The sequence below is a fragment of the Littorina saxatilis genome, linkage group LG3 (genome assembly GCF_037325665.1).
Source record: "Littorina saxatilis isolate snail1 linkage group LG3, US_GU_Lsax_2.0, whole genome shotgun sequence".
In the NCBI taxonomy this organism is placed as follows: domain Eukaryota; kingdom Metazoa; phylum Mollusca; class Gastropoda; order Littorinimorpha; family Littorinidae; genus Littorina; species Littorina saxatilis.
Window position 1 is genome coordinate 10289495 of NC_090247.1, and position 25873 is coordinate 10315367.

At 42.6% G+C, this 25873-nt stretch overlaps 1 long non-coding RNA gene across 1 annotated transcript; it reads left to right on the forward strand.

Annotated features, from left to right (window-relative positions):
* Positions 1-2105: 2105 nt before the first annotated feature.
* LOC138961577 (uncharacterized) lies at positions 2106-22320 on the forward strand. Its single transcript, XR_011454230.1, has 3 exons — positions 2106-3499; positions 3638-3742; positions 21876-22320. It is a non-coding gene; the product is annotated as an uncharacterized lncRNA (long non-coding RNA).
* Positions 22321-25873: the final 3553 nt, after the last annotated feature.

Genomic DNA, 25873 nt, shown 5'->3' on the forward strand with positions numbered 1-25873 from the left:
TGATCATTAGAGTCTGACAAAAGTCGAATATGACGGACTCCGATACAGACACATTACCGCCACCATCTGAAACGGACGGGATGGAAGAAGATGAATTGGTGAGCCTTTTTGAAGTTTATCTTGTGATAGCCTGTTACCCGGGTGTTTTGTGCACGCTCTTGTTCCAATATAACTAGCTATAAGTACCCCACAACAAAAACACCACCAGACTCCAGAGACAGCAACAACTCATCTATAAATAGCACGGACTTTGGACTGTGAATCTCGGGGGGGGGGGGGGGGGGGGGGGGGTGGACTTTACTTGCTCAGTCATTGACCTGTGGCGGTGGTGTGTTGACATGAAGCTAATTTCGGTTTGAGTTGTCGCTGTCTCGGGGGGGGGGGGGGGGGGGGGGGCAGCGTTGGCATCGGAAAGCACTGCAGGGCAGTGTAGACAGCATTATGCAACTCCTAGTATGCATGATTTATGGTATGACCAGTCAGTACACAATCACAAATGTGGGGACTTGCTTGTTTTGACTTCTTTTTGTTATTTCATTTATCAATTGTCTCTCTGGGATTTTTATGTCTGTTTCTTGAATGGAAACACTTATTTCATATATGCCATTGCTTTTTAGGGCCAGGAACATGTGACCAGTTCTGGTTCCACTCTTGCTCCCAATTGGTCACCCTCACCTTCACTTCAGGCGCTGGACCACGAATGGCAGTCCATGCCACCCTTATATGGCCTTGGCTCAGAAATGGCGTCGAACTCCACTTTCCCCCCACTCGGGTTATTCATGGCCTAATTTCTGTGAACAGAGCCACAGAAGGACAACGGAAAGAGATTTCTTGGATCTAAGACATGTTTACCTTTCCGTTTTCACTTCAAGTCGATAGCCGATGTTGTTCTTTTGGTCGCTGTGACGCAATTTGTGCTAACTATCGGCCGAGTTTTCTCGATTTGTTTGTGACATTTTACAGTGGGTCTAATTGGATTAATTTATTGCGATAGTGTTCGAGGACATAACATAGAAAATGAAGTTTTCCTGTTCTGCAAAGGCTGATGAAATCATAGAGTATCTTTCGGGCAGAAACGGTCAATGCATCGCCGAGTATTTTCCGGAAACAAACGAAGTGATGTTCATCACGTATTGTCGTAAGGAAACACGCGGATGAATCGTTCACTACAATGAGTTATCAAAAAAAATACAATCGCCGTTGTTCACTCAAATATTTGATGAGACTAGACCCGAGTATTATTTGCTGGATCAAAATTCATGGTTTGCGTTGTAGTTTGTACAGAAAATGGCTTCATAGGTGAAATGTGTCAATTTGCTGTAAGATGCATCGTGATGAACTACATTTTTCATCGGACTAATATTTTATCGGAAAGGTGTGAGCGGTCACATTCCATTGTTTTAGGCGCGAAATCAATAAAGGGTGAAGCGTCATTGTGAATGAAGTCGTCATGGACGAAGGAAATAGAGAACGTAAAGGTAAATGTTTTGCTGTAATTGTGTTATCTAGAGTGATGAACTGCGTGGCTATGAATAAATGTTTGTAGTTTGTTAATTTGTCACAATGCAACGATGTTTGTTTTTCTGTATTGTTTAGCAAGTACAATGTGCGTAGTTTCCGATCTTGAGACAATTTTCAATTCGATTCCTACATGTGAAAAAAAAAAAAGTGTATCGATCTTTTGTAAAGTGATGAACTTACATTTTATAGAAACAATTTAATGAAAGACTGGAGAAATAATCATAACTGGCATGATTTCACCAATAATTTGAAAAAAAATAAACCGTCAGCATGTTGTTATTTTGATAGACAAATGCAATGCCTAATGTCGACGTAGTTCATCACTTTTCAACAAATAAATTACACTGATCTAAAAGTTAGCAATTTTTGTTGTTATTTTAGAAATCAGTCATGAAAAAAATGCCTTAATCTAATTGTTTACCACGGATCTTCATATAGTTTTGATAAAATCAAACTTATCTCCTAGAATTACTTAATTGGCGTAGTTCATAACCTTACAGCAAGCATCTATTGCCAAATGTGTGTAAAGTGATGAACAAAGGTAACTTTGTTTTCCTTTGTCATTGATTGGAATTTTTTAAACAGTTACCTTTTACTTGTGACAAGTTCAAAATCTGGGATGTTCAACTAATTACAAAATGTCTTCAAGTCACATGAGCATGCACAGTTCATCATCTTACATCAGATCTCTGCAATCTGATTTGTGTAAAGTTATGAACAAACACCAAAGTTTTCTCTATCTCACATTATTTTTTTGAACATATCATATTTGGAGTATTTTTAATCTTAAGTCATATATATTCTTCCATTTTCACTTATTTTGCTTATGTTCTGTCACCAAAGTGGTTTGCGGGTCTCATTATGTGTTCATCTTGTGATGTAAGGTGATGAACATTTTTCTTATTGGCGTCACTAAATCTTACTATGCTCGGTTTTTTCCTCCAATGTTCTATATTTTATGTCTGCCACCTAATGTAACTTGTTTAATGACATGTTAAATGAATTATGCAGACAGGACAGTCATTTATGTTCAATTTTTTGACAAGTTTGCTGTAATGTGATGAACATCTCCAGTTTTCATGTGATAACTTTTGAGTGCTTCAAGTTACAAGTTTTTTTTTGCCATTGATGTTACCCTCCTTTGATGTGTGTGTTCTGGATATGTGTATTGTGTTCTAGCTCTGTTCCGTTTGGATACTAATATGTGAAATGTGACTTTGTCACGCTGTAAAGTGATGAACAGAAAAGATGGATGAGTAATTTATGTAATTGTTTCTTGTTCACGAACTTGAATTTTGTCTCGTTGATGATAACATGATAATTTATGTCACTTGACATGATGTTTCAGATGACTTTCTAGATAACGTGCGACCTAAGTTTGATTTTCTAGTTTTTGTACTGAATAGAAACTTGCTGTTCATACAATTCAACATTTCATTGCTTTAAAAGTAAATATTTGCTTGCATTATCACTCTGAAATCTGCTACAGATGCTAATCGGTACATGAATGTGATTCCATGTATATTAACTGATAATTCTGTAAGTTTTTGCTATTTTTAACTGAGGCCCTCACATTGTTGTAAGGTGATGAACTGTCCTGCTGTTTATTTTTGTCGGGAACGTAATTCCAATTACTTTATTTTGAATTTTGTACATATTTATCCTTTTGGCTTCCTTTGTCAATTTACAACTGAAATTTGTAAGCTGTTTATTCAGGTTTCCTTTTAATTGGCATGTTTATCTTGTGACATGATGTAAGGGTGATGAACAGCATGTACGCACATTTTTGTCCACTGTTAACACAATAAATGTCCGATTTCTTCCAGACTTGTTGGGTTGTCTTTGTCATCTTTTTCTCTTTGAGGTGCAGTTTATAAAAACAACATTTTCTGAAAAACACTTTTTGTCACAGTTTCTAGACACCAATTCTGAGCCAAGTCCATATAGTGATCCAGAAACCGACGACACCTCTAGCAAGGTAACCATTCCCTTTTCTTATTATAAAGAAAATATTTGACCTAGTTCTGTTTGTTTAGTAATGACACCAATAAGTTTGTGTTGTCATTTCTGTTTTTCCCATGCAGTTGCTCATTGCTCATGCCCTTGGTTTTTATAGGGCCAGGAATTAGAGCATGCGGAGTTGGATGATTTGCAAACCCCCCGGTTTCTGGTGCAACCAACCCAGCCTGTAGATTCGGGGAGTGATTAACCCTCCAGCAAGGTAATGCATTCCTTTTCTAATAAAAAAAAATGTTTTAATCTTGCCCTGTTTAGGACTCCTGTCCTTTTTAGACATAAATTTTGTCTCAGATATTTTATTCATAACCTCTGTAATGGATCGCCCTTTTAAAACTCCATGCATTATAAAACCTGATTTTCTTGGGTTCCACTGTAATGACACTTGTTTTGTTTTGATTTGCTCTTTGCATACTTGGATTTTTAAAATTATGACAATCCACAATGTTGCAAGAAAACTGTGGCTATGGAGTTTTATGTTAGAAGTGTGTTTGTTCATTTTTGTGTGGATATTTCTTATGTTGCTTTGGTACATTTCTTTAGGTATTTAGTATTAATGTATCGGTTTAAACAACTTAGGGCTAACGTGTATCTGTGACCAACTTTATAGGTACTCTTGCTGTAAATCTTGTGAGGTTTCTTCTCAAACTAACAAGCCCCAAACAAGGACCATCGCAGTGCAAACCATCAGTACTGGCAATATTCTAATAAAGGACGTTTTTATCCAGTAGTGACCAAGTTTTCCGTTCAAGTTCAGCCTTCAAATTTTACACTCAAGTTTTAACTTCAAATTCTTCGCCTCAAATTTCTGCAACACCTTCTGGAAAATGGAAGAAGCTAAAAGAAAACTCTCACACCATTTAGGCCTCGACTTTTCATCAACATTTTCCATCAAAGAAGTTGACACCAATTCTTCCGCCGTTCGTATGCACAAGGAATGTACAATTGGGGGTTTGGCAACAGCTTTAGGCTATGACCTCAGCACCTTCTCAAAGACTTTAAGTACTAACAAGAAACGTCTGGCAGCATTACGAGGGCAATCAAAGGAAAGCTTCAAGAATGAGGTGTTTGGCATCACAAGGCACGAAGCAAGAAGACCTCTTCCCTCAAGATTTTCTGAATTTCAAAACATAACTCTTTAGGCACAGTTTTCGGCCAAGAACACTATCATCAAAAGACTACAGAAGGCCCTCAAGAAGGAAAAAAGGATGAAAGAAGCACTAGCCCTCCAAGTGCAGTCCCACATCAAATCAAAAGAAGTACTTAGAAAGAGAAACAGATGATGGTATTGATTGTGTTTTATTTGGTCAGTGATTTGACCACAATCTTTGATTTGCTGATAACTGAATCAGTTTTGTTTTTCTCTTTTTTTCTTACTTACATCAATTTGTTTTTAGATTGAATCAAATGTGTTTGCATCCCGAATCAAAATTGTGGAAGGCGTATAAAAGAACAAGCTGATTTGCATCCTGCAGCGTGCATGGGACATCATTTTGAATCATGTTGATCTTAGTTCTCTCTGCAGATGCTTGTATTGATTTAGCTCAGTTTGGTCACTGATTTGACCACAATGTTTGCAGAATCCTTAATCTATAATTTCCCGTCTTGTACCTTAAATGACTCCAACTCTAATTCTGTTCCTCCCTTTCACTGATTATTTATTTTAACAAATGAACCTGGTCAGAGATAGGACCACAACTGTTTTGTTGTTGTAATATATCAATCAATCAATCAATATGAGGCTTATATCGCGCGTATTCCGTGGGTACAGTTCTAAGCGCAGGGATTTATTTTTTTATTTTTTATTTTTTGCAATTTATATCGCGCACATATTCAAGGCGCAGGGATTCATTTATGCCGTGTGAGATGGAATTTTTTTACACAATACGTCGAGTGCAACACGTACGTGTTGCTCGATCGAGACAGTATACGTTAATTGGATCTGTGATCCAAACATGGCTTTTGGTCAATCGAGATGGAAGTTTATTCCACAAGCCCATATTGTAGTTTTGACGATTGCATTGCCGATTTATCATGGCATATTATTCAGATCGAAGGAAAATCAGAAAGTTAGCTGAAGGAGATTTGTCAGCAAGCATGACCGAATCGAAAGCTGTCCATGCACGTTTGATCGCAAATGCTTCATCTCAACCGGCGTCAGGCTCACAGAATGTCCCAGCTCCTGCAAATGATTCCTATGACGGTTTTGATCTCGATCACAATGTTGGAGATAGACATTTAGATTCAAGTGACCTAGCTTCACATGGTTTTGGTTTTGATCTCGATCACAATGATTTTGACTCGAATGGCCAGGTTGATTCAAACAGTGAATCGTACGAATCTCACTCAAAGTCGAAGTCAGTGACAGATCACAGATGATCAGAGCAAGAGAATGATGAAGAAATGTGCGACTTTTTAGAGTCTATTGAATCAATCAAGTTGGACGATTTTGAATCTGATTCTTGTGATAGTGATGATTTCATTGAAGAAGAGGAGATACATGATGATCATTCAAAAAACCCTAGTCTGGCACATGAACTGTTTTTCTGGGCTATATCTTTTGGTTTGACATTAGCCGCTCTCTCTGCTTTGTTGTCAATACTTCGGGTTTTTCATCCCGACCTCCCAAAAGATGCACGTACTTTGTTGAAAACTCCACGGAGTACTCCAGTGAAAGCTCTGACAAATGGTTCTTACTTCCATTTTGGCATTTTTAAGGCTTTGTCACAGAATATCCAAGTGAGAGATTTCATGAAAAAAGTATGTCCTGAAGTTCCAGTAATTTCACTGCAAATTAGTATCGATGGCTTGCCTATTTCAAAGAGTGGATCAAAGCAGTTCTGGCCAATCCTCGCAAGAGTTTGCAAGCCATTCTCAACAGAGCCTTTCTTAGTCGGGTTGTATTGTGGTGAAAGTAAACCAGAAACTCTTGATGAGTACTTGAAGGATTTCATTAGGGAGATGGATAACTTTCAACAAGGTCCAGTTCAGTTTGTATTTGATGGGAAAAAGTTCCCTGCTCACATAGCACTTTCTTGTTTTGTCTGTGATGCCCCTGCTAGGTCATACTTGAAATTATTTGTCTCATGACATTGGAAGGTGTCCTCTCATCGGAGGAATCCCACATCGCAGCGACCGCTGTGTTTATACTTAAGAGACATTTCCAAAATGTAGGTAACATTTCCACAATTTCAAGTAACAATCCACACACTTCTTAAAAAACATCCCATTTTAGGTAACAATCCACATTTAAAGTAATCATCCATTTTTGGGGTTGGGGTAGTCATCCACTTTTCGAGAGACAATCCACCTTTTACACAGTTGCAGACCTGTTTACCCTAAACCCAAGGCAAGAGTACTTTCCCAAAAAGTTGAGTGTATTTTTCAAAAAGTTGGTGTACTTTGCAAGCAAAGCCATATGGGCTAGGGAAAATGTACGCGTGGGTGCAAACGTGTTTGTGTAAGAATAGCATGTCTTGTGAACACCTTCAGAATTTAACTCCTTCCAATACAACAGGGATAAAACAATTGTATTTACCTGTCAGTTTATAGCATTATAACCAGTGTCTTCCAAACAGATTGATAATGCAAAGATGAAGTTCGTGAAGTAACATAGTAGACTCCACAATTGAGTTCTAGTCAGCAGGAAGAATTTTACTCATCAGTGAGACGTTACTTCATAGCTGCCTGCGACTACATGGTGGTAAAGTTTCAGCTCAGGCCTTCGGCTCCAACCAGCACGCATCAGCACCAAGTTGCCTCCCAAGCAGATATGTTGCTTCACGTACAAGTTGCGGACACCACAAGAGCATGCCAACATCAGTGGGGTGATCTTCTGTTTTTTGTTGACAAGTTTCCTTCTCTTGTTCTCCAGACAGATGGTGAAGACTTCCAATCCTCAGTTGACAAATTGCAAGCTCAGTGGAATACATTTCAGTTGTATTCTTTGCCTGAAGATTTTGCAGAAGAGGAGCGGGAAGACAGAAAGTGGACCCGGCTGGCTTCAGTGAAAGAGTTTGGGCAGTGCAAGTTTGACAGACTGTCATTTTTTATGTTGGGACTTCTTAACTCTTCTCACGCCATGTAATTTTACACTCTTCCTATACCTGTAAACCAAGCATTTTGGGGGAAATTGGTAATTTAACCACCTACCGAATTAAAAAAATCATTAAAAAAAAAGTTTTCATTGCATTGCCCTGAAATTTTTTGTGAGAATGACAAAATGAATGTACAAGACATTGATGCTCAAACTTGTGTAGCAGAAGACGACACGGTCACACAGCGAAAATAAAAAGGTTGAAACTCACAGAACTCGTAACCTGTCACAATTGTAAACACTGATTTTCGAATCTCCGATCACTTCGTCGTATTCTTCATCGGAATCAGACTCTGGCTCTGGTGCTTGCAACACTCGGATCGCATGTGCAGTTTCCTCATCGATTCGGCGACCTCTTCCAAAGAAAATCCTTCAAAAGCATCGTCGTCGCTGTCATTATTGCCTAACAACTCTGCCCAAAAAGCGCCCATTACATCTCTACACCACAAATCGCCACAAACGAATCTTCTTTTGTAGTTTTCACATCGAAAACAAGCACGCTCCCGCAATTTGAAGGAAGATGGCGGAAGTTAAAACGTTCTTATTCAGTACGCATGCGTTGTACTAGAGGTCAGTATGCAAATGAGCCCGTTTACGACAGTTGACGACATACATTTTTCTCGGCGGTAGCTACCGACGGTGGTGCAGTGGTATAGACACAAAGGCTGGCGGACGCTACCGCCGGTGGCATGAAGAGAGTTAAGTTGTGAACGCCTCTTCAGCCAAGTGAAGAAGAACAAAACAGACTTTAGGGGGTCTTTGGGGTCAGAAACACTCAATGCCCGAGGGTTGCCAAAGGAAACATGGCAGGGGCATGCTATGAGCAAACCTTTTCTGTGAAAATTCTGAAGAATGCAAAGTCGGCAACATCCGAGTCTCTGAAGGACCAGGAGCCCGGCACATCAGCCTCCAAGTGACCTCCCCTATCACGGCAAATGCAGCACCTGAGCAAGTATCTTCAAATCTGGTGTTTTTTTTCATGGAATTATTAGTTATAACATGACTGTGTTATTTCATTTGTTAAATGAATTTATACAACTCCTGTAATGCAACCGAGGGGTGGATTAAATCTAGTTGATTATTTTTAGACAAGTGAGAAATTAGAACGAACTACTTTGATTACACCAAAATCACACGTGGATTATTCGAAGTAAGAATAAAGAGGGCTAAAAAATAATCAATACTAGAATTTATTTTTAGAACATGACATCATTTGAAACCCAGACGATTGGACCCTGTTGCGGAAGAATACAACGTTGACTCAAAACTGTAACAACAATGGCTGACGTTGTCACAAACTCTGCCCAAGGCCAGCCATGACTTGTTCTGTAATTCATGCATGAGCTGGGTTTCGTGCGGTTTTGGCTTAGCGGCTGAGTGCCTATACAGTGACTCGGTTTGTGTCCGTGGATATGGACAGCCAATCGCGGGAGGGTATTCACGCACGTGGTGTTGCGTGGTGCGTGAACGAGTCACAGGCTCGAAGGTCACTGCGGTGTGGAACGTTGAAGGAAACGGATGGTTGATGTGTATGCTCTATCCGGCCGACCGGCGTGTTGATGTTTTGTACAACCCCGGAGACAAGCTGTGTTCCAGCTGTCTTGGTGTGGCTTCAAGGGTTTCTACGGGTGGTCAGTCCTCAAACGGCAAGGTGTGTTGAAATTCTGTAGTTTTTCTCTCCTTCCGTGCTCAGGGTCAAAATTTGTTGGTTCGAAAATGTTGGTGTATGAGAGAGTTTTAGTTTTTTTTTAGTTTCCTTGGTTGGTGTCATTTTATGTGTAGGGTGTCTGGGGTAGAAAGGGGAGAGGGGGAATGGGAAACGAGGGAAAGGGGGTGGACAGTTTTTCATTGTGCAAGAAGTGTGGAGAGCGAGTAGGCTGGTGGAAAGAAGAAAAGAGGTGTCAGCAGTTACTGCGAGTGAACTCATGTGTGGGAAGGATTTATTTTTATGGAGGGTGAATTTAAGGTAGAGAGCGTTAACTTTAGAGAATGAGTCGTGTAGTAGTTGCAAGTGCGGAAAATTGGACACGAGGTACGGGAGGTGTAAACGGGAGTTCACTGTCAAGACAGAAGACGGGGGGTTGGCTGTAAATATGTGACGTCATCACGGTTAGAGAAAGAGGGAAGAACGAGGTGCCACTAGGTAATATGACTTAAATTCATAAGGGGTGAGGGAAGTGGCGTTGTTTGTGAATGGGCTGATTGTGGAATGGTTGGGTCAAATAATGGAATAGGAATTGTTTATTATGGGGACAGCCATGTTGTATTGATTTTGTGAAATGGGAGTTGTAAATACTTTGTACATTTATATTGATGATGGTGGATTTACAATTGCATAAAAGTAAAGACTATAATTAGGTATTTAAGTGAGTGAAAATTGTAAGAATTATTACATAATTGGCCATGTTGGGACTCTGGTATTGTGATAATGATGTTGTGGTTAAAATTAAATAGTAACTTTGATGAGATGGTCAGGGTGGTTAATTAAGTAGTTTGTTATGGTAATTAGTGAGTAATTAAGTAAAGAGGGGACTTTGTAAGTTTATGAGTATTGATAATTATGGGAAGTCTAATGAGGGAGATATTGTTGTTAGGAGAGACAATTTATGAATTTAGAGTTATGGGGAATAATGATGGTTTGAACTCAGTGTTGTTACTTTGGAAATTTTTATGAAAAATTGTCGGGAGATTTTATAAAACGAGTACTTTGAAATATTTTGGGGAAGGATTAAGATGATTTTTTGTGAAAGGGACTTTAAAATATTAGGGAATTATTAAGCATGTTTTCTCCTTAGGGGAACTTTGTGGGTAAGGGGAGATAATTGAAGTATGGTTGGGGGAACAATTAGTTATACTTGGCTTTGTTCCTACGACAGCGTTCAAGCACAGAAGCGGGGCTGTGGAAGGGTCCAAGCCAGGAGGGATGAACGACATGAGAGACAGCATGAGTTTCCGGGTGCAGAATGCTTCCGGCTCTGTACCTGGGATGAAGGCGTGCTAGTTGGTGGGGTTTTGACCACCGGTGTGTCGCAAGTGTGAGCTGTGGAGGTGAGGTGGCCCACCGTCAGTGGGTAAAGTGGTGGAGGTGCTGGCATTCTATTGCCGTGAGCAGTCTGTGTATAAGAATATATTCTGGCATCTGTGTGCCTGGGATATGCAGCTGTGGCTTCAATAAGCACTGTGACCTATAAGTTAGTTTAGTTAGTTAGTTAGTTAGTTAGCTGTTGCTTTTCGGGTCCAGCGGACCATAATAGGCCAAATCAGGACCCCACAAGTTAATCATTGCACATTTTTAGATTAAAACACTTCTAATACATAAAATCCGTAACGTCACCCGAAGGCAACCAAAAAGTCAAAGCAAAACCCTATATGTCAAATAAACTAGGTTGTTTTAAAATTCAAATCTTAAAATAAAGACCAGACTCTTTTAAAAACTCAAAAAGAGCTGAAGAGCTGACCTCTGTAAAAATACTTTTCAAGCTCGAGGTGCCAAAATACTTTTCTCGTTGATCATACAGATCAGCACACTCGGTGAGAAAATGACTCACAGTAAAACCAGTATCACAGGCGTGGCACCATGGTGCCTCTTCTCTTTTAAGCAGATGAACATGAGTGAGATAAGTGTGACCAGTATGTAACCTGGCCAAAACACTTTCTTCTTTTCTACTTGAAGCCACTAAAGGAAGTGGCTTTAAAAGGTCAGGAAGAGTTTTATACAATTTGTTTTCCGTGCAGGCAGACCAACGGTCTTGCCAGAGTTTTAAGCTGTAACAAAGTGTCTTCCTACGCAAGTCAGTAAAAGGAACAGACTGCTCAGGGAGACGAGGAACCGCCAAATCTAGAGCATCCTTTGCTGCCTTGTCAGCAACCTCGTTGCCATTTATGCCCATATGACTGGGCGCCCACATAAAATTGATAATCTTGCCTTCAGAAATAAGCTTAGTATGAAGGTCGTGAATGTCGACTAAAAAAGGATGAGTAAACTTTCTGGTGGATATCGCTTCAAGAGCTGAAAGCGAATCAGATACAATCAAAAAAGACTGATGTCTGGATTGATAAATTAATTTTAATGCCAAAATGATGGCCCTAAGTTCCGCCGAATACACCGACGAACCATTAGGGATCCGGAGTTGAAGTGGTTGATGTAATTTCTTGTTAGAAACTGCTGCCGCAGCAGCTGAATCATCTTTGAGAGAGCCGTCAGTAAAAATAAATTCATACTCTGTGTACTTTGAGCACTGTTCAAGAAACAGCTGCCTAAAGACAGAGTCCGAGGTTTCATTCTTCTTGAAAGAAGTTAGGGAAAAATTGACGGTTGGGTTTTCCAACTGCCAGGGTGGAGTGTTTGTTGTCAAAGGATCGTCACAGACGGAATCAATATCTATAACAGCCCTTTCACATTCAGAAAGCATACGTATGCCGAAAGTTGGTATTTCAGTAGGTTTGGCTAAAAATTTGTCCTTCAGAATGGGATTAATAACACATTCATGAGCAGGGTTTTCGGGGTTTGCCTTTAGCTTAAGGTAGTAGTTCATGGAAAGCCGGAGTCTGCGGATCTCCAGAGGAGGTTCTCGCGACTCGGCATACAAACTATCCACTGGTGTTGTGCGAAAAGCACCCAAACAAACTCTCAGACCCTGATGATGGATGGGATCTAAGGCCTTGAGGACATTTCTCTTTGCAGAACCATAAACAATACAACCGTAGTCCAGCTGTGGACGGACAAGAGACCGATACAGACGTAACAATGTTGCTCTATCAGCCCCCCAATCCGTGTGACTAATAACTTTGAGAACGTTGAGACCCTTTTGACATTTGGTTCTTAAATACTTGATGTGGGGTAAAAAAGTAAGGTTGCTGTCAAAAATCAGACCAAGAAATTTGACTTGTTTAGAAACTTTAATCTTATGGTTGTTTATGAAAAGAGAAGGCTGAAGAACTTGATGTTTTTTCCTGTGGAAATGAATACATTCTGTTTTAGCCAGGGAAAATTTGAACCCATTCTCTTGAACCCATTTTTGAATTTTGGAAATACACAGCTGAAGCTGCCGTTCAACCCCAGCTAATGTTCTTCCCTTGGCAGAAATTTGAAAATCATCAACAAAAAGAGATTTGTCTATGCCAGACTGGACGTGTTTGATGATGTTATTGATTTTAATGTTAAAAAGTAACGGTGATAAAATACTCCCTTGAGGAACTCCCATCTCCTGTTCAAAAGAATCGGAGAAAGTAGAACCTACTCGGACCTTAAACTCCCTTTCGGCAAGAAAATTTGAAATAAAAATGGGAAGATTCCCATCAAACCCTAAGGTTTTAAGATCTGATAAAATACCATGCTTCCACGTTGTGTCATACGCCTTTTCCAAATCGAACAAGACGGACACAACGTGCTCTCCGCTTACCAGAGCGTTACGAACAAACGATTCAAAACGAATCAAATGATCCGTTGTACTCTTATGTTTTCGGAAACCGCACTGGACTATGTCCAAAGCGTCGATCCTTTCCAAGTGCCACAGTAACCGCTCATGCACCAGTCTCTCCATCGTCTTACAAAGACAGCTGGTTAAGGCAATCGGCCGATAATTATTTGGATCCGAATGATCCTTTCCGGGTTTCGGAATGGGAATAATTATGGCCTTTCGCCAGTCAGGAGGAAAAGTTCCAGTAGACCAGATATGATTAAAAATAGTTAAAAGAACTGTCAGGACGTTTTCAGGGAGATGACCCAAAAGTTGATAATGGATATCATCCTGCCCTGTAGCTGAGTCATTGGATTTTAGAATGGCATCCTTTAACTCGTACATCGAGAAAGGAGAATTGTAATCTTCCAAATTGGCAGAATCAAAGGAAACGGGGGTAGCTTCAGATTTATCTTTAACTTTTTGAAACTCTTCAGAATAATGTTCTGAAGAAGAGTTATGATTTATTGTTGAAGCCAAGATATTCGCCACATTTTTCTTGTTGGTTATTACTCGACCATGTTGTTTGAGGCATTGGACAACCTCTTTACGATTTTTACCTTTAATCTTACGGATAATCTGCCATACCTTCTTGCTTGAAGTTTTGAAATTAAGTTTAGAACAGAAATTGCGCCAAGAGGCTTTTTTACTCTTTTTGTAAATAAAACGGCTTTGAGCTCGAAGTTTTTGGTGAGCGATCTTATTGGCTGACGTAGGGTATTGGAACATATGCCGTTGAGCTCGTTTACGCTCCTGATTGACAGCTTGGCACTCTTCGTTAAACCAAGGTGTTTTTGGACCTTTGGGTTTAGAGGAAGATTTGGGTATGCTGTCTTTTGCACATTGCACCAAAAGGGTGGAAAAAGTTAAAGCCGGGTCTTCAGAATTTAGAACTTCTGGGGTTATTTGTCTTGAAGTAGAAAGACGAAATAAATCCCAGTTAGCTTTAGAAAACTTCCAGTGTGGAAGGGCTTCCTCGCCCTGATCCTCCTCAAAACTGACAAAACAGGGAAAATGGTCACTTCCACACAGATCCGAATGGACAGACCATTTCAAATCAAGAAATAAAGATGGGTGGCAGATAGCTAAGTCCAAATGAGATTCTTCTCCAGATTGAGTTAAAAAAGTACCCGCTCCGGAATTTAAAAGACACAAATCCAAGTTATCGATGACATCTTCGATAATCTTTCCTTGAATGTTGGAAGATTCGCTCCCCCAACGTCGGGAATGGCCGTTAAAATCCCCTACCAAAAGGAACGGGGTTGGTAATTGGTGTATTAAGTTTTCTAGGTCATTTTTTGTGACCGTAGTAGATGGCGACAGATACAAGGAACAAACAGTTATAGCTCTATTACAAGAAATGCGAGCCGCTATTGCCTCAAGGTTAGTGTCCAATTGGACCTGATTAAAAAGGAAATCAGAACGGATACAAAGTGCACTACCGCGACCTGTAGACCGCAATAAGCAGCTATACCCAGGCAGTGATATATTTTTGTTAGGGCCTATAAGCGTCTCCTGTAAACAGATTGCAATAGGATTACTTTTCAAAAGGAGATGAAGTTCCTCTTGATTGGCATTAAGACCTCTGATATTCCATTGTATTATAGAAGCCATTAAAAATGTTTAGTATTTTAAAAACAAATAAAACTTTATTCAGTGCCCGATCCTCCACCCCCCTCCGACGCAGGGTAGAACCGGTTTGATTCATCCATTTCCGATTCCCCACCCTCGTCAGACAAGAGGGAGAAAGGGTTTGTCAAAGAAATGAGCGATTTGTCTCCCTTTTTTATTCGGGTAGGCAAGTCAGGCCTGACCCTGGCCTTGGGAGACCTCGAGGATCTTCCCTCAGAGTTTGATCTTGGCGGGTGGGAGGAAAGATCCGATCTGCCGATCGAACCCGTCCGCCCAACCCCCGAAGACCCGGCCGAATGAGTGGATGATTTTTTCCCCCATTTGGTTTGGGTTTTAGCGGCTTTATGCACGGCCGCCTGCGTGACGTTAGTGACGCCAGTCGGAACTGTTGTCTGAACCTTCACACTCTCGGCAACCGTAGCCGCCTTTTCACTGGTATCGGCAGCAACAGCCGCCTTTACTCCACCCTGGTTAATATTTGCCACGACAGTCTCAAGACGATCAATCTTTTTAATGAGAGTGTCCAAGATTGTAGTCACCTTAGTGAGAAAGCTCTCAAGAGACGAAGGTGTAGTCGGTGTCGCAGAAGGAGTACTAACAGCCCTGGCGTATGTGGACACCGAGGGCTGTGCCATCTGGGACATGACCTTTTGTTTCGCCTCACCGAAAGAGCATCCCTCCGTTGTTCTCATCTTTTGAATGGCTTCCTCCGTTTTCCACTGGGGACATTCTTTTGAAGCAGAGGAGTGTTTACCCCCACAGTTGTGACACTGTTTGGGTCCCTCGCATTCACCGTCATGTTTTTCCTTTGTGCAATCTCTGCACATTTCCTTCCCCCTGCAGTTTTTGCTACCGTGGCCAAACCGTTGGCAACGATAACAACGCAGAGGGGAAGGGATGTACAGAGAAACCGGAATACTTTCAAACAGAACAACAACTCTTTTGGGTGCAACAGCTGTACAGAAAGTTAGGAAGAGAGTGTTTGTTTCCACTCTCTTTCCTTCTTTATCCGTTCTGGACACTCTGTGAACGTCGATAACTCCTTGTGATGCCAACCCATCCTTCAACTCCGCACAGCTCATACCTTGGAAGTGGTATGAGCGTGCCACACCCCGAGAGGTGTTCAGGTATGAGTGGCTCGTCACGGAAATCGTGAAGGAGCTCGATCCAACGCTCAGGGCGGAACCATGGCGGGACAAAAGAAGATCCGATACCTTCCTGGTGGGGCAATCCACCAAGAAGCTACCATCCTTCTGACGTTTCACTGACTGAACTGATGAGGAAACCCCCTGAAACCACTTCTCGAGAATAAAAGGTGAAATCTTTCTTTGACTAACACTCTCAAAATGAACTACGAGGAATCGGGACCAAGCCCCCTTCACACCTGCTGTAGAGGCAGCAGCTTCTGCTTCGTTATCACTGTCAGAATCTCTATCATTAACAGCTTTTCTCTTCTTATACAAAGTTTGAAGATTAGAGGTTTTCATAGCGCGCAGGCTCAATGAGGTGGGAAATACACGGTCACCCTTGTGAGAGCCCCCGTGACAAGGGAGGGGCCTAAAACTGTCATTTGGCGTCGACCCAAACTGAAACCAAACGCATGTGCTTACGACTGAATATTAAGGTGTCAGCCATTCATCCCCTGGTCACACATGACAAACTCGGGATTCACCATGCTTTAGAAAATAAGTGAAGAATTTTATGGGTGAGAAAAGGAAAGTAAAAGGACTTTGGGGAGGCAGAAATAGAGAAGAAACAAGAAAAAGAACCTAATTAGGTTCACGGCATCGAGAGTGATGCGACCTTCTCTCTGAAGTTAGCAGAGAAGGCTCCCCCATCCACCACCCGGGGGACGCGCCTCTACGCCAATTAGGGGGCGCGAGGATAAGTTAGTTTAAATACATTAAAGACGTGGAGATTCTGCAAGTGTTAGAGGAAACCAGGTAGTAATTGACTATTAATTAAATATTAGGTTAGTAATTTAGTACCAGGCCTGGTTAATTACATTTTCAACGGGATTAATCTGGAGTGTCTTTAATTTTTCGAGCGACGTTTGACTTCGTGGATCGGCGAGATTTGAAACTTGACTTTGATGTGAAACGTCATGATCACCACGCACGAAGAGAAAATTATGTAGTGATATGGTAATTTGTTATTGTTATGAAGCAAGGCTATTACGTGGTGGATTAATGTGAGTGTGTTATTGATGAATTAACGTTCGTACCATTAGACAAATATTGTGTTGAAATAAGTGGAAGAGAATTGAGGGTTTTGTTATTTAAAATTAAGTTAATTAGTATTACTGGTGGCTGGGTCTACTGGTTTCATGTGTAGCTGCGTTTGGCGTTGATCTTATGCATCAAGGTTGAAGGCAGGGTAGCAGTAAACGTTGGTAGTCCCTATTACGAGTTATTAGTGTAAACATAAGTTAGAAATAAAAGTTAGTTAATAAATAAGCGGATTTTGAGTTGAGATAAATTTATAAAGAGACATCTTGATTTTTCGGGATTAGGGAATTAAGGTGGTAAATGGTAATATTTAGGGGTATCTACAGTTCTCTTAGTATCAAGTTATAAATTCTCATAGCCATTTTGTTTTGTTAAAACTTTAAGATAATTCTTCCTACTTCATCTATCTTTGATTTTGAGTGATTGTGATTGGGTGTGAATGTGAATGCGGTGATGTCGTGTGTGTAAATAATAAACTTTGGTTTGAATGTTGCCTGGGTGTGGAGTCAGTGATTAGAGTAAGAGTGGTTGATTGTGTCTGAGTGTTTTGTACGATAAAAGGTATTCCTATACCTCTCCCAAAACTTAGGGGAGTTACAATGGTGGCAGCGGTGGGATAGAAGTTTCATTTCGGGGATTATGAAGGGTTTAGATAGCATCGGGAAGTAAGGGCCGTGACTCGTGTGAATCAGTTGTGAAAGGGTATGAATGAGGACTAGCATGGGCGGTTGGCGGGCGACTTAAAGGCTTTAAGCCTGGGTGGCTATTTTGACCCGGTAGAGGAAGGAGAGAGAACGAGTGGGTTTAGGCACACCTGGGGTCCGAACTGATCACTCGGATCTCACTCTACCAAGGTTGTCAGCTGGCTGTTTGGGTAAGTTCTATTGTGGTTGTTGCTTTGTATTATTCTGTCCACGGTTGTTGTGGGCGATCATCTTTGGAGTTTGGAGTTGGGGTCAAGGTGAGGGTGGTTCGTCGACGAGATGTCGAATTTAGATCGGGATGAGCGTCAGTTGAGGCGGGCGGCTAGGATAGAGGAGAAGGTTCCAGCGACGTCTGCGGCTGCATCCCTGGTGGTGACCCCTCCTCGGTTTACTGTACCAAGTGGTGGTGCGACGTTGTTGGCTACGGGTGGGACGCCGGGTGCGATTTCTACGCCGAGGATGGAGAGGTCTTTGGTGACGCCGGGATTGTTGGGGCCGAGGTCTGTTGGGGCGCAGCGTTTGGCGATGGGGTACGGTGAGGGCCAAGCTGTAAGGGGAGTGTCGCCGATCATGGTCCAAGGTTCTAATGGGTTTGACGATGAGTCGGTAGACATGGAGTTAGCACGGTTCCGTCGTCAGGGTGAAAGCTTGGGTTTGCAAGGGGCGACGTTGGCCCAGTTTGAGATGGCCCAAGTGCGCAGGGAGGCGGCCATCATCGAGGAGAGAGTGGCGCAGGCGAAGTTGCGGAAGGAAGAGCGGCGACAACGTAAAGAGGAACGAGAACTTCAGGAGAAGAAAGAAGAAGCTCGACGCCAAGCAGAAGCAACCCAGCGTAGGGAAGAGATAGAGGCCAGACGCCAGGAAGAAGAAGCCCGACGTAAAGAGAAACGAGAACTTCAGGAGAAGAAAGAAGAAGCTCGACGCCAGAAAGAAGAAGCTCGACGCCAGGAAGAAGAAGCCCGACGCAGGGATGAGGCGGCCCAAAGGAGAGAGGAACGGGAGTTCCAAGAAAGGAAAGAAGAAGCACGACGCCAAGAGGAAGAAGCCCGGCGCAGAGATGAGGCAGAGCGACGCCAGGAGGAGCGTCGCATACGGGAAGAGGAACTGCAAGCAAGTGAGGCAAGGTGGAAAGAGGAGTTAGCTCTGCGCACAGGGGGGACTGAGAGAGACCCGAGTTTCGACAAATACCGGGTAAAGATGTCCTTCTGTGATGACTCTGTCAACATTGACGACTACCTCCTCCACTTCGAGCGAACAGCGACAACACACAGGTGGAGCAGGGCGACACGGGCAGGTCGATTAGCAGACCAATTGAAGGGTCGCGCAGAGAGAGCATACCTACGGATGACTCCCGAGGATGCCAGCGACTACAATATGCTCAAGGTTGCGCTGTTAGAAGAGTTCCATCATACTCCAGAACACTACCGCCGGGAATTCAGAAACATCACAAAGCAAGGGGACGAGAACTTTGTACAGTTTAGTCGTCGGCTGCAGACCGTGTTGGATCAATGGATCGCGATGTCACAGTGTGCGGGAGACTATGACCGGCTGTATGACCTGATCCTGAGAGAACAGTTGATGTCAAATTTCCGGGGTGAGCTGTTCCAGTACGTCAGCGATAAAAAGCCAGCTACAGCCAAGGAAGCGGCGGTGTTAGCGTTCACTCACTTGGAATCAAAACGGGACGCCAGATTGTTCAACGCAAAACGTAACATCGGGGGCCAAATGGACGATGAGGAAAAGAAAAAGGAGAAGACTACAAGCAACGGGAGTACCAAGACCGGAGTGGGATCGGGGGAACAGGCAGAGCAGTCAGAGGGCCAAGTGAGGCCAGTAGAGGGCAGTAGAAACAAAAAGACGAACTGGAATCGGGAATACAACAATCGGGTGATATGCTATCGGTGCAATAAGGCGGGACACATTGCCAGGGAGTGTACCGCGAACGCCTGCATGGTTTTTTGGGGTTTAATGTCTCTTCAGCAGATGCTAGCTGCTATTCGAGACCGATACAGTTATTTTCTTTTCCCTTCATATGGCAACTTCTACGTTTCAGACTATTTACATTCAAATCTATCACTGTAAAAGAAGGTTCTAAAAATTAATAATTTTCACTTCTGGTACTTTAAATCTTGTAAAAAATCTTGATCTCTTTTAAAAAGTTAAAAATCTTGTCCGGGGGAACATCCCGGAATAAAACCTTCAGTGTTTCCGCATTGTAGTGTTTGTCTCGAAATTCTTGAACGTCTACACATTTTGTGAGAACATGTTCTAATGTCCATGGTTCGTCACATCCAAAACAGTATGGTGGATCTTCACCTTTCAGCAGATACGAATGTGTAATGTGACTGTGCCCAATGTGTAAGCGACAGAGAACTGTCTCTTCTTTCCTGTTGAGGCGACATTGGGGTAGGCTGTCCGACAGCTGGGGAACGATCTTATGAAGTTTATTTTCTTCACATTCGTCCCATTCACTCTGCCATAGGTACTTTATGTACATGTTGGTGCGAGTTCTGAAATCTGAATGCTTTGTGTGTTTGTCAGTGATGAGTCTTTCTCTGGCTTCTTTAGCAGCTTGATCAGCTGCAGAGTTGCCTCTAATTCCAACATGGGATGGCACCCATGCAAACACAATCCTTTTGCCTTCTTCAATCAGAGATGCATGTAGCTCTTGGATTTCGACCAACAGTGGGTGATCTAGCTGAATTCTCTTCACGGCGGTAAGAGCCGATAGGGAATCCGACAGAATCAGGAAGTCTTTCTTTTTTGACTGATATACCTGTTTCAGAGCTAGCTGTAAAGCTTTCAACTCTGCAGAAAATACAGAACTGTCATCCGGAAGACGGGCCGAAAAGGCCCTATCGAGATTAGGACCTGTGACAGAAGCTGATGCCACTTTACTTTCAGCTTTGGACCCATCAGTGTATATTCGTTGATGGGAAGGAAACTCGGTACAGAACTGGCTAAAACACTGTTTAAAAATCAAATCATTTGTCTCTGACTTCTTTAACCTTGTCAGATCGAGTCGAACAACTGGATCTGGCAATGTCCATGGTGGTGTTTCTGTCCATCGATTTTCACTAACATGATCGAGTTTTATCTTTGATTCGGCCAGATGTGACTGAATCCGAGAAGACAGAGGTGCTCGATCATTTGGGTGACTTTCAAAAAATTCAGAGCATTGTGGTTGAAATACGCATTGGTAGGCTGGATTTGTAGGCATAGCTTTCAGTTTCAACACATAATTTAGGGTGAGTTTCAGGCGTCGCAGCCTCAGAGAGGGTTCTTTGGCCTCAAAATATAAGGACTGTACTGGAGACGTCCTGAAAGCTCCCAGACAAAGACGTATACCCTGGTGGTGTATTGTGTCTAATAGCCTTAGGTTGGATTTTGCGGCTCCACCATAGACGACACAACCATAGTCACACTTGGATCGGATTAAAGCACGGTAAAGTCTGAGTAGGACTGTGCGGTCAGCACCCCAGTCCGTATGAGAAACCACTTTCAATACATCCAGAGCTTTCAGACATGATGTTCTTAGATACTGGATATGTTTAAGGAATGTTAATCGACGGTCAAAGGTCAGTCCTAGGAATTTAAATTCTTCAACAACCTTGACAGGATTACCATTCAGGACCAGAGAGGGTTCTGGCATGGCTCCCCTTTGTTTGCAAAGATGCATACAGACAGTTTTGCTGGTGGAAAATTTGAAACCGTTCTCCGTTACCCATTTTTGCACCTTGTCTATACATAATTGAAGCTGCCTTTCCACTCTATGTAGGGATTTGCCACGCACACAAAGTGCAAAGTCATCAACAAACAAGGATGACTCGGATCCTTTCAGTACTGCCTTTACTATGTTATTGATTTTGATGTTGAACAACATGGGTGATAGAATGCTTCCTTGAGGAACACCCATCTCTTGTTGACAGAACTCTGATAGGTTGGGACCAACCCGTACTGTAAACAATCGATTACTTAGAAATCCTTCCACAAAAACAGGGAGACGTCCACGAAAACCCATTTCATGCAAATCAGCTAAAATACCGTGTTTCCAGGTCGTGTCGTAAGCCTTCTCGAGGTCAAAAAATATAGCTAGTACATGTTCAGATCTCGCAAAGGCCTCTCGAACGAAGGTCTCAAAACGTACCAAATGATCAGTGGTGCTGTGTCCCTTTCGGAAGCCACATTGCACATCACTTAAGAGGTTTTGTTTTTCTAGGTACCACACCATCCTAGCGTTGACCAATCTCTCCATGGTTTTACACAGACAGCTGGTCAAGGCTATCGGACGGTAGTTGCTGGGGTTTGTATGATCTTTACCTGGTTTTGGAATGGGGACAATCATCGCTTCTTGCCATGAAGGTGGAAAGGATCCACTCTCCCATATGTGGTTAAAAACCTTCAGCAAGACCAGAAGACAACTTTCTGGTAGGTGTGTGAGGAACTGATAATGTATTCCGTCCAGCCCCATTGCTGAGTTGTTGCATTTTTGTAAGGCTTGTTTGAGTTCAGTTATACTGAACAACTTGTTGTAGTTCTCCTCATTCTGAGATGAGAAGTTTATGGGTTTACGTTCTTGGGTGGCTTTGATTTTTTGAAAATCTGTGCAGTAATTTTCTATTGATGAGTTTTTTTCCATTGTTGAAGCCAGAACGTTTGCTACTTCATTCTTCTGGGTTATAAGGGATCCATTTACCACAAGGTGGTTAATTGATGCAGATCCTTTTTTCCTTTTGATTTTACGAATAGCATTCCAAACTTTACTTGATGATACCTTAGAGTTTAAGTTTGAGCAAAAAGACCTCCAGGATGTTCTTTTAGAATGTTTTATGACAGTGCGACTCTTAGCGCGAAATCTGAAGAAAGTCAACTTCTTGCTAAGGGTCGGGCATCTGTAGAACCTGTGTAGACTTCTCTTTCGCTCAGATCGGGCTTCTTGGCATTCTTGATTAAACCATGGCACTTTAATGCGGTTGTTTGAAGATGTTTTTGGGATGTACTCAGTGGCAATGTCTTGTAGAGTGTTTGTAAAAATAGATGATGGGTCGTCACTTCCATCAAAGACAGTGTCTTCTGTGAGTTGGACAGAACATTCGGCAGTAAAAGACAGCCAGTTTGCCTTGTTCAGGTTCCATCTCTGGGGGGAAGCTTCTTCCAATCCATCTATTTGAGACATCAAGATAGGGAAATGATCGCTACCACATGTGTCATCATAGACTTTAAATTCAAAGTCTAGAACAAGAGAGGTGTCGCAAATAACTAGATCTAGTATGGACTTGCATCCTGTTGCTGGATGGAGATAGGTTGGTACTCCATCGTTTAAAACGCATAGATTACGATTGTCTAAAAAATCTTCTAGAATTCGTCCTCTCGTACTTAGAGAGTTGCTGCCCCATAAAGGGGAATGAGCGTTAAAATCTCCCATTAAAACAAAGGGAGCTGGAAGCTGATCAATAAGATTTTCAAGATCGTGCTTCGTGTAACATTTTGATGGTGACAGATATACACTGCAGAGAGTGATGGTTTTATCTAATGTCACTCGTGCTGCGACAGCTTGAATGTTTGTACATAGGTTGATCTCACTACAAAGTACACTTTTCTTAATCAAAAGAGCAACTCCCCCAGACGTGTTATTGTCTGAATGGTTTCTAAAAACATTGTATCCAGATACATTAAAATCTTTGTTTGGTTTCAGCATTGTTTCCTGTAATGCTGTAGCAACAGGATGAAATTTGTGTAAAAGTAGACATAATTCTTCATAGTTAGCTTGGACCCCTCTACAATTCCATTGAATAAAATTGGCTATGTTTGTTTAGTTTTAAGAAGTTTCTGCCTCCATACCCTCTTCGTCGGATAAACTCCCAAAATGATTGTATAATGTGATGGGATTTCTCTCCATTTTTGGGGTGCGAGGCGATCTTTGGGGCAGAGTAACTTTTCCCTTGTCCGGAGGTGTTCGTGGTGTGGATTTAGTAAGGTCCACTACCTCCACAACCTCGACGGCCCCCTTCCTGTGAGTTGCCCTGTGAACGGGCTTCTGGGTTGGGGTGGTGAAGCGAACCTCACCAGGAGACTCCATAGGGTCCTCAATTGGGGTGGTGAAGCGAACCTCACCAGGAGCCCCCACAGGGTCTCCAGTTGGGGCGGTGAAGCAAACCTCACCAGGAGACCCCATAGAGTCTCCAGTGGGGATAGCCCCACCTGTGCTTTCATCTGTCTGTGTACAAATACTTTTGTTTCTTGTGGGCTCTGTCCTTTTCAACATGGACGGGCCTGCCTGGACACCCACAGACCTATACGAAATACTGGTCTGGGTGGGTGTTGACTTTGTTGCAGGTCTTTGACTGACTGCTGCCGCAAAACTTTTCTGGAAGGAAAAAACATTCGTTTTTTCAACCTCCTTCCTGGCGTCTGAGAAAGACATCTTTTTCTCCGTTTTTGTTTTTTGAATGGCCTGTTCAAACTTGTATTTTGGACATTCTCTGGAGGACGGGGAATGGTTTCCCTTACAGTTTGTGCAGGTGGGTGGTGATGTGCAGGGACCTTCGTGAGGATCTCCGCCACACCTCTCGCACACTGCCTTCTGTTTACATCCAGCCTTTGAATGTCCAAATCTTTGGCATTGGAAACATCTCATTGGTGATGGAATATACAGAGTCACTCTTATTTGAACAAATCCCACTTTGATTTTCTCAGGGATGGTTGGGGTACAAAAAGTGACGAAAAGGGTGTTGGTGGGTACTCTGATATCGCCCTTCCTGATCAACACCCGGTACACATCAATGACACCTTGATCCTTTAGACCTTCTTTTATTTCAGCCTCACTGAGGCCCTCCAGCTCTCGGCATCGGATGACTCCTTTGCTGGTGTTCAGGCCTCTGTGAGGACTGACCTTGACCGGTCTATCAACAAATTTCTGACCATTCAGACGGAGAAGACCATCTGATGCCTTTTTTGAAGGACATTCAATCAGTAGAGAACCATTACGAAGTCTCTTAATGTTGTCTATCGTTGATGATACTCCTGCAATAACCTTCTGTATCGCAAAAGGCGAAAGTTTGGAGATGGGCTGTGCCTCATCTGCTGTCTCAACAACAATGAAACGGGGCCAGGCCTCGCTGATGTTGTTCTTTGTTGCTCTGACTCGGACTTCATCGTCAGAGTCAGAGTCAACGCAGTATCTTCGTTTGTTTCCGTTTCGGGTGCTTGAAAAAAAAGAAGAAAAAGAAGAGGTGGCCATGTTTGGGGCCTTTATCTTCGTCGCATCTGATCCCCACCCACCACGGAGCCCAACAAGGGGACGCTTAGGTGGAGCGGTTATCCAACTCCAGAGCGCCAAGGATACAGATGGATATACGCAGCGATAAGAGGAAACATATGGTATCAATCTGTAATAGGAGATTTAACTCTTTCCAAGCGGAAACGGGTTAGGTAACAACTTGGCATAATGTTCGTCAACTCTTTCCAAGCGGAAACGGATTAGGTAACAACTTGGCATAGTGTTTGTCCCGACTACCGCCGCCCCCTCCTACCGCCGCTTGCTCCTTTAGCCAAAGGTCCGATGCAATATGCTCAAGACATATACCCAGACTTGACCAGCCGATTGATTGAAGCGGGTAAGCCTTTTTCAACCTCCTGTCTTAGATAAAGACTGGGCCAAAATGATGTGTTGGCGCTACAAAGTCGCAACTAAGTAAACCCCTCAATCATCAGGTCACCAGCCCAAACCGGTACAGGTCGCAGCGCACGGCAAACACGCTGGGTCTTAAGAAGACCACAGAGAAATAAGGATGTGGAAAAGAAGACTTTTGGGAAGTGAAATAAAGGTGACGGATCCAGTCAGGTAGAAATAAGACAAGAAAGGAATCAGAAAACTGCAGGGAATAGTAGGGAGAGTTTTTTGGAAAGAAATATAGGTGAAAGGACTGGTAAGGCAGAAATAAGACAAAAGAAGAGAAGTAAAGGGGTGGGGTAGCTTAGTGGAAACACTCCCGCCGCGTGAAGGTGACCCCATGGGAGCGAACGCCTGCATGACGACCGAGCAAGATGACCAGACGAAATCTTCCGAGCCGTCAGAGCCGTTGTGCAAAGACTGCGAGAAAATTCCATTTCGGCCGATGGGAAGGTGCAAGGTTAACGGGAGAGACGCAATCAGTCTACGTGATTCAGGGGCAGACAAGACCATGGTAAAGGCTGCATTTGTTAGGCCTGAGGATT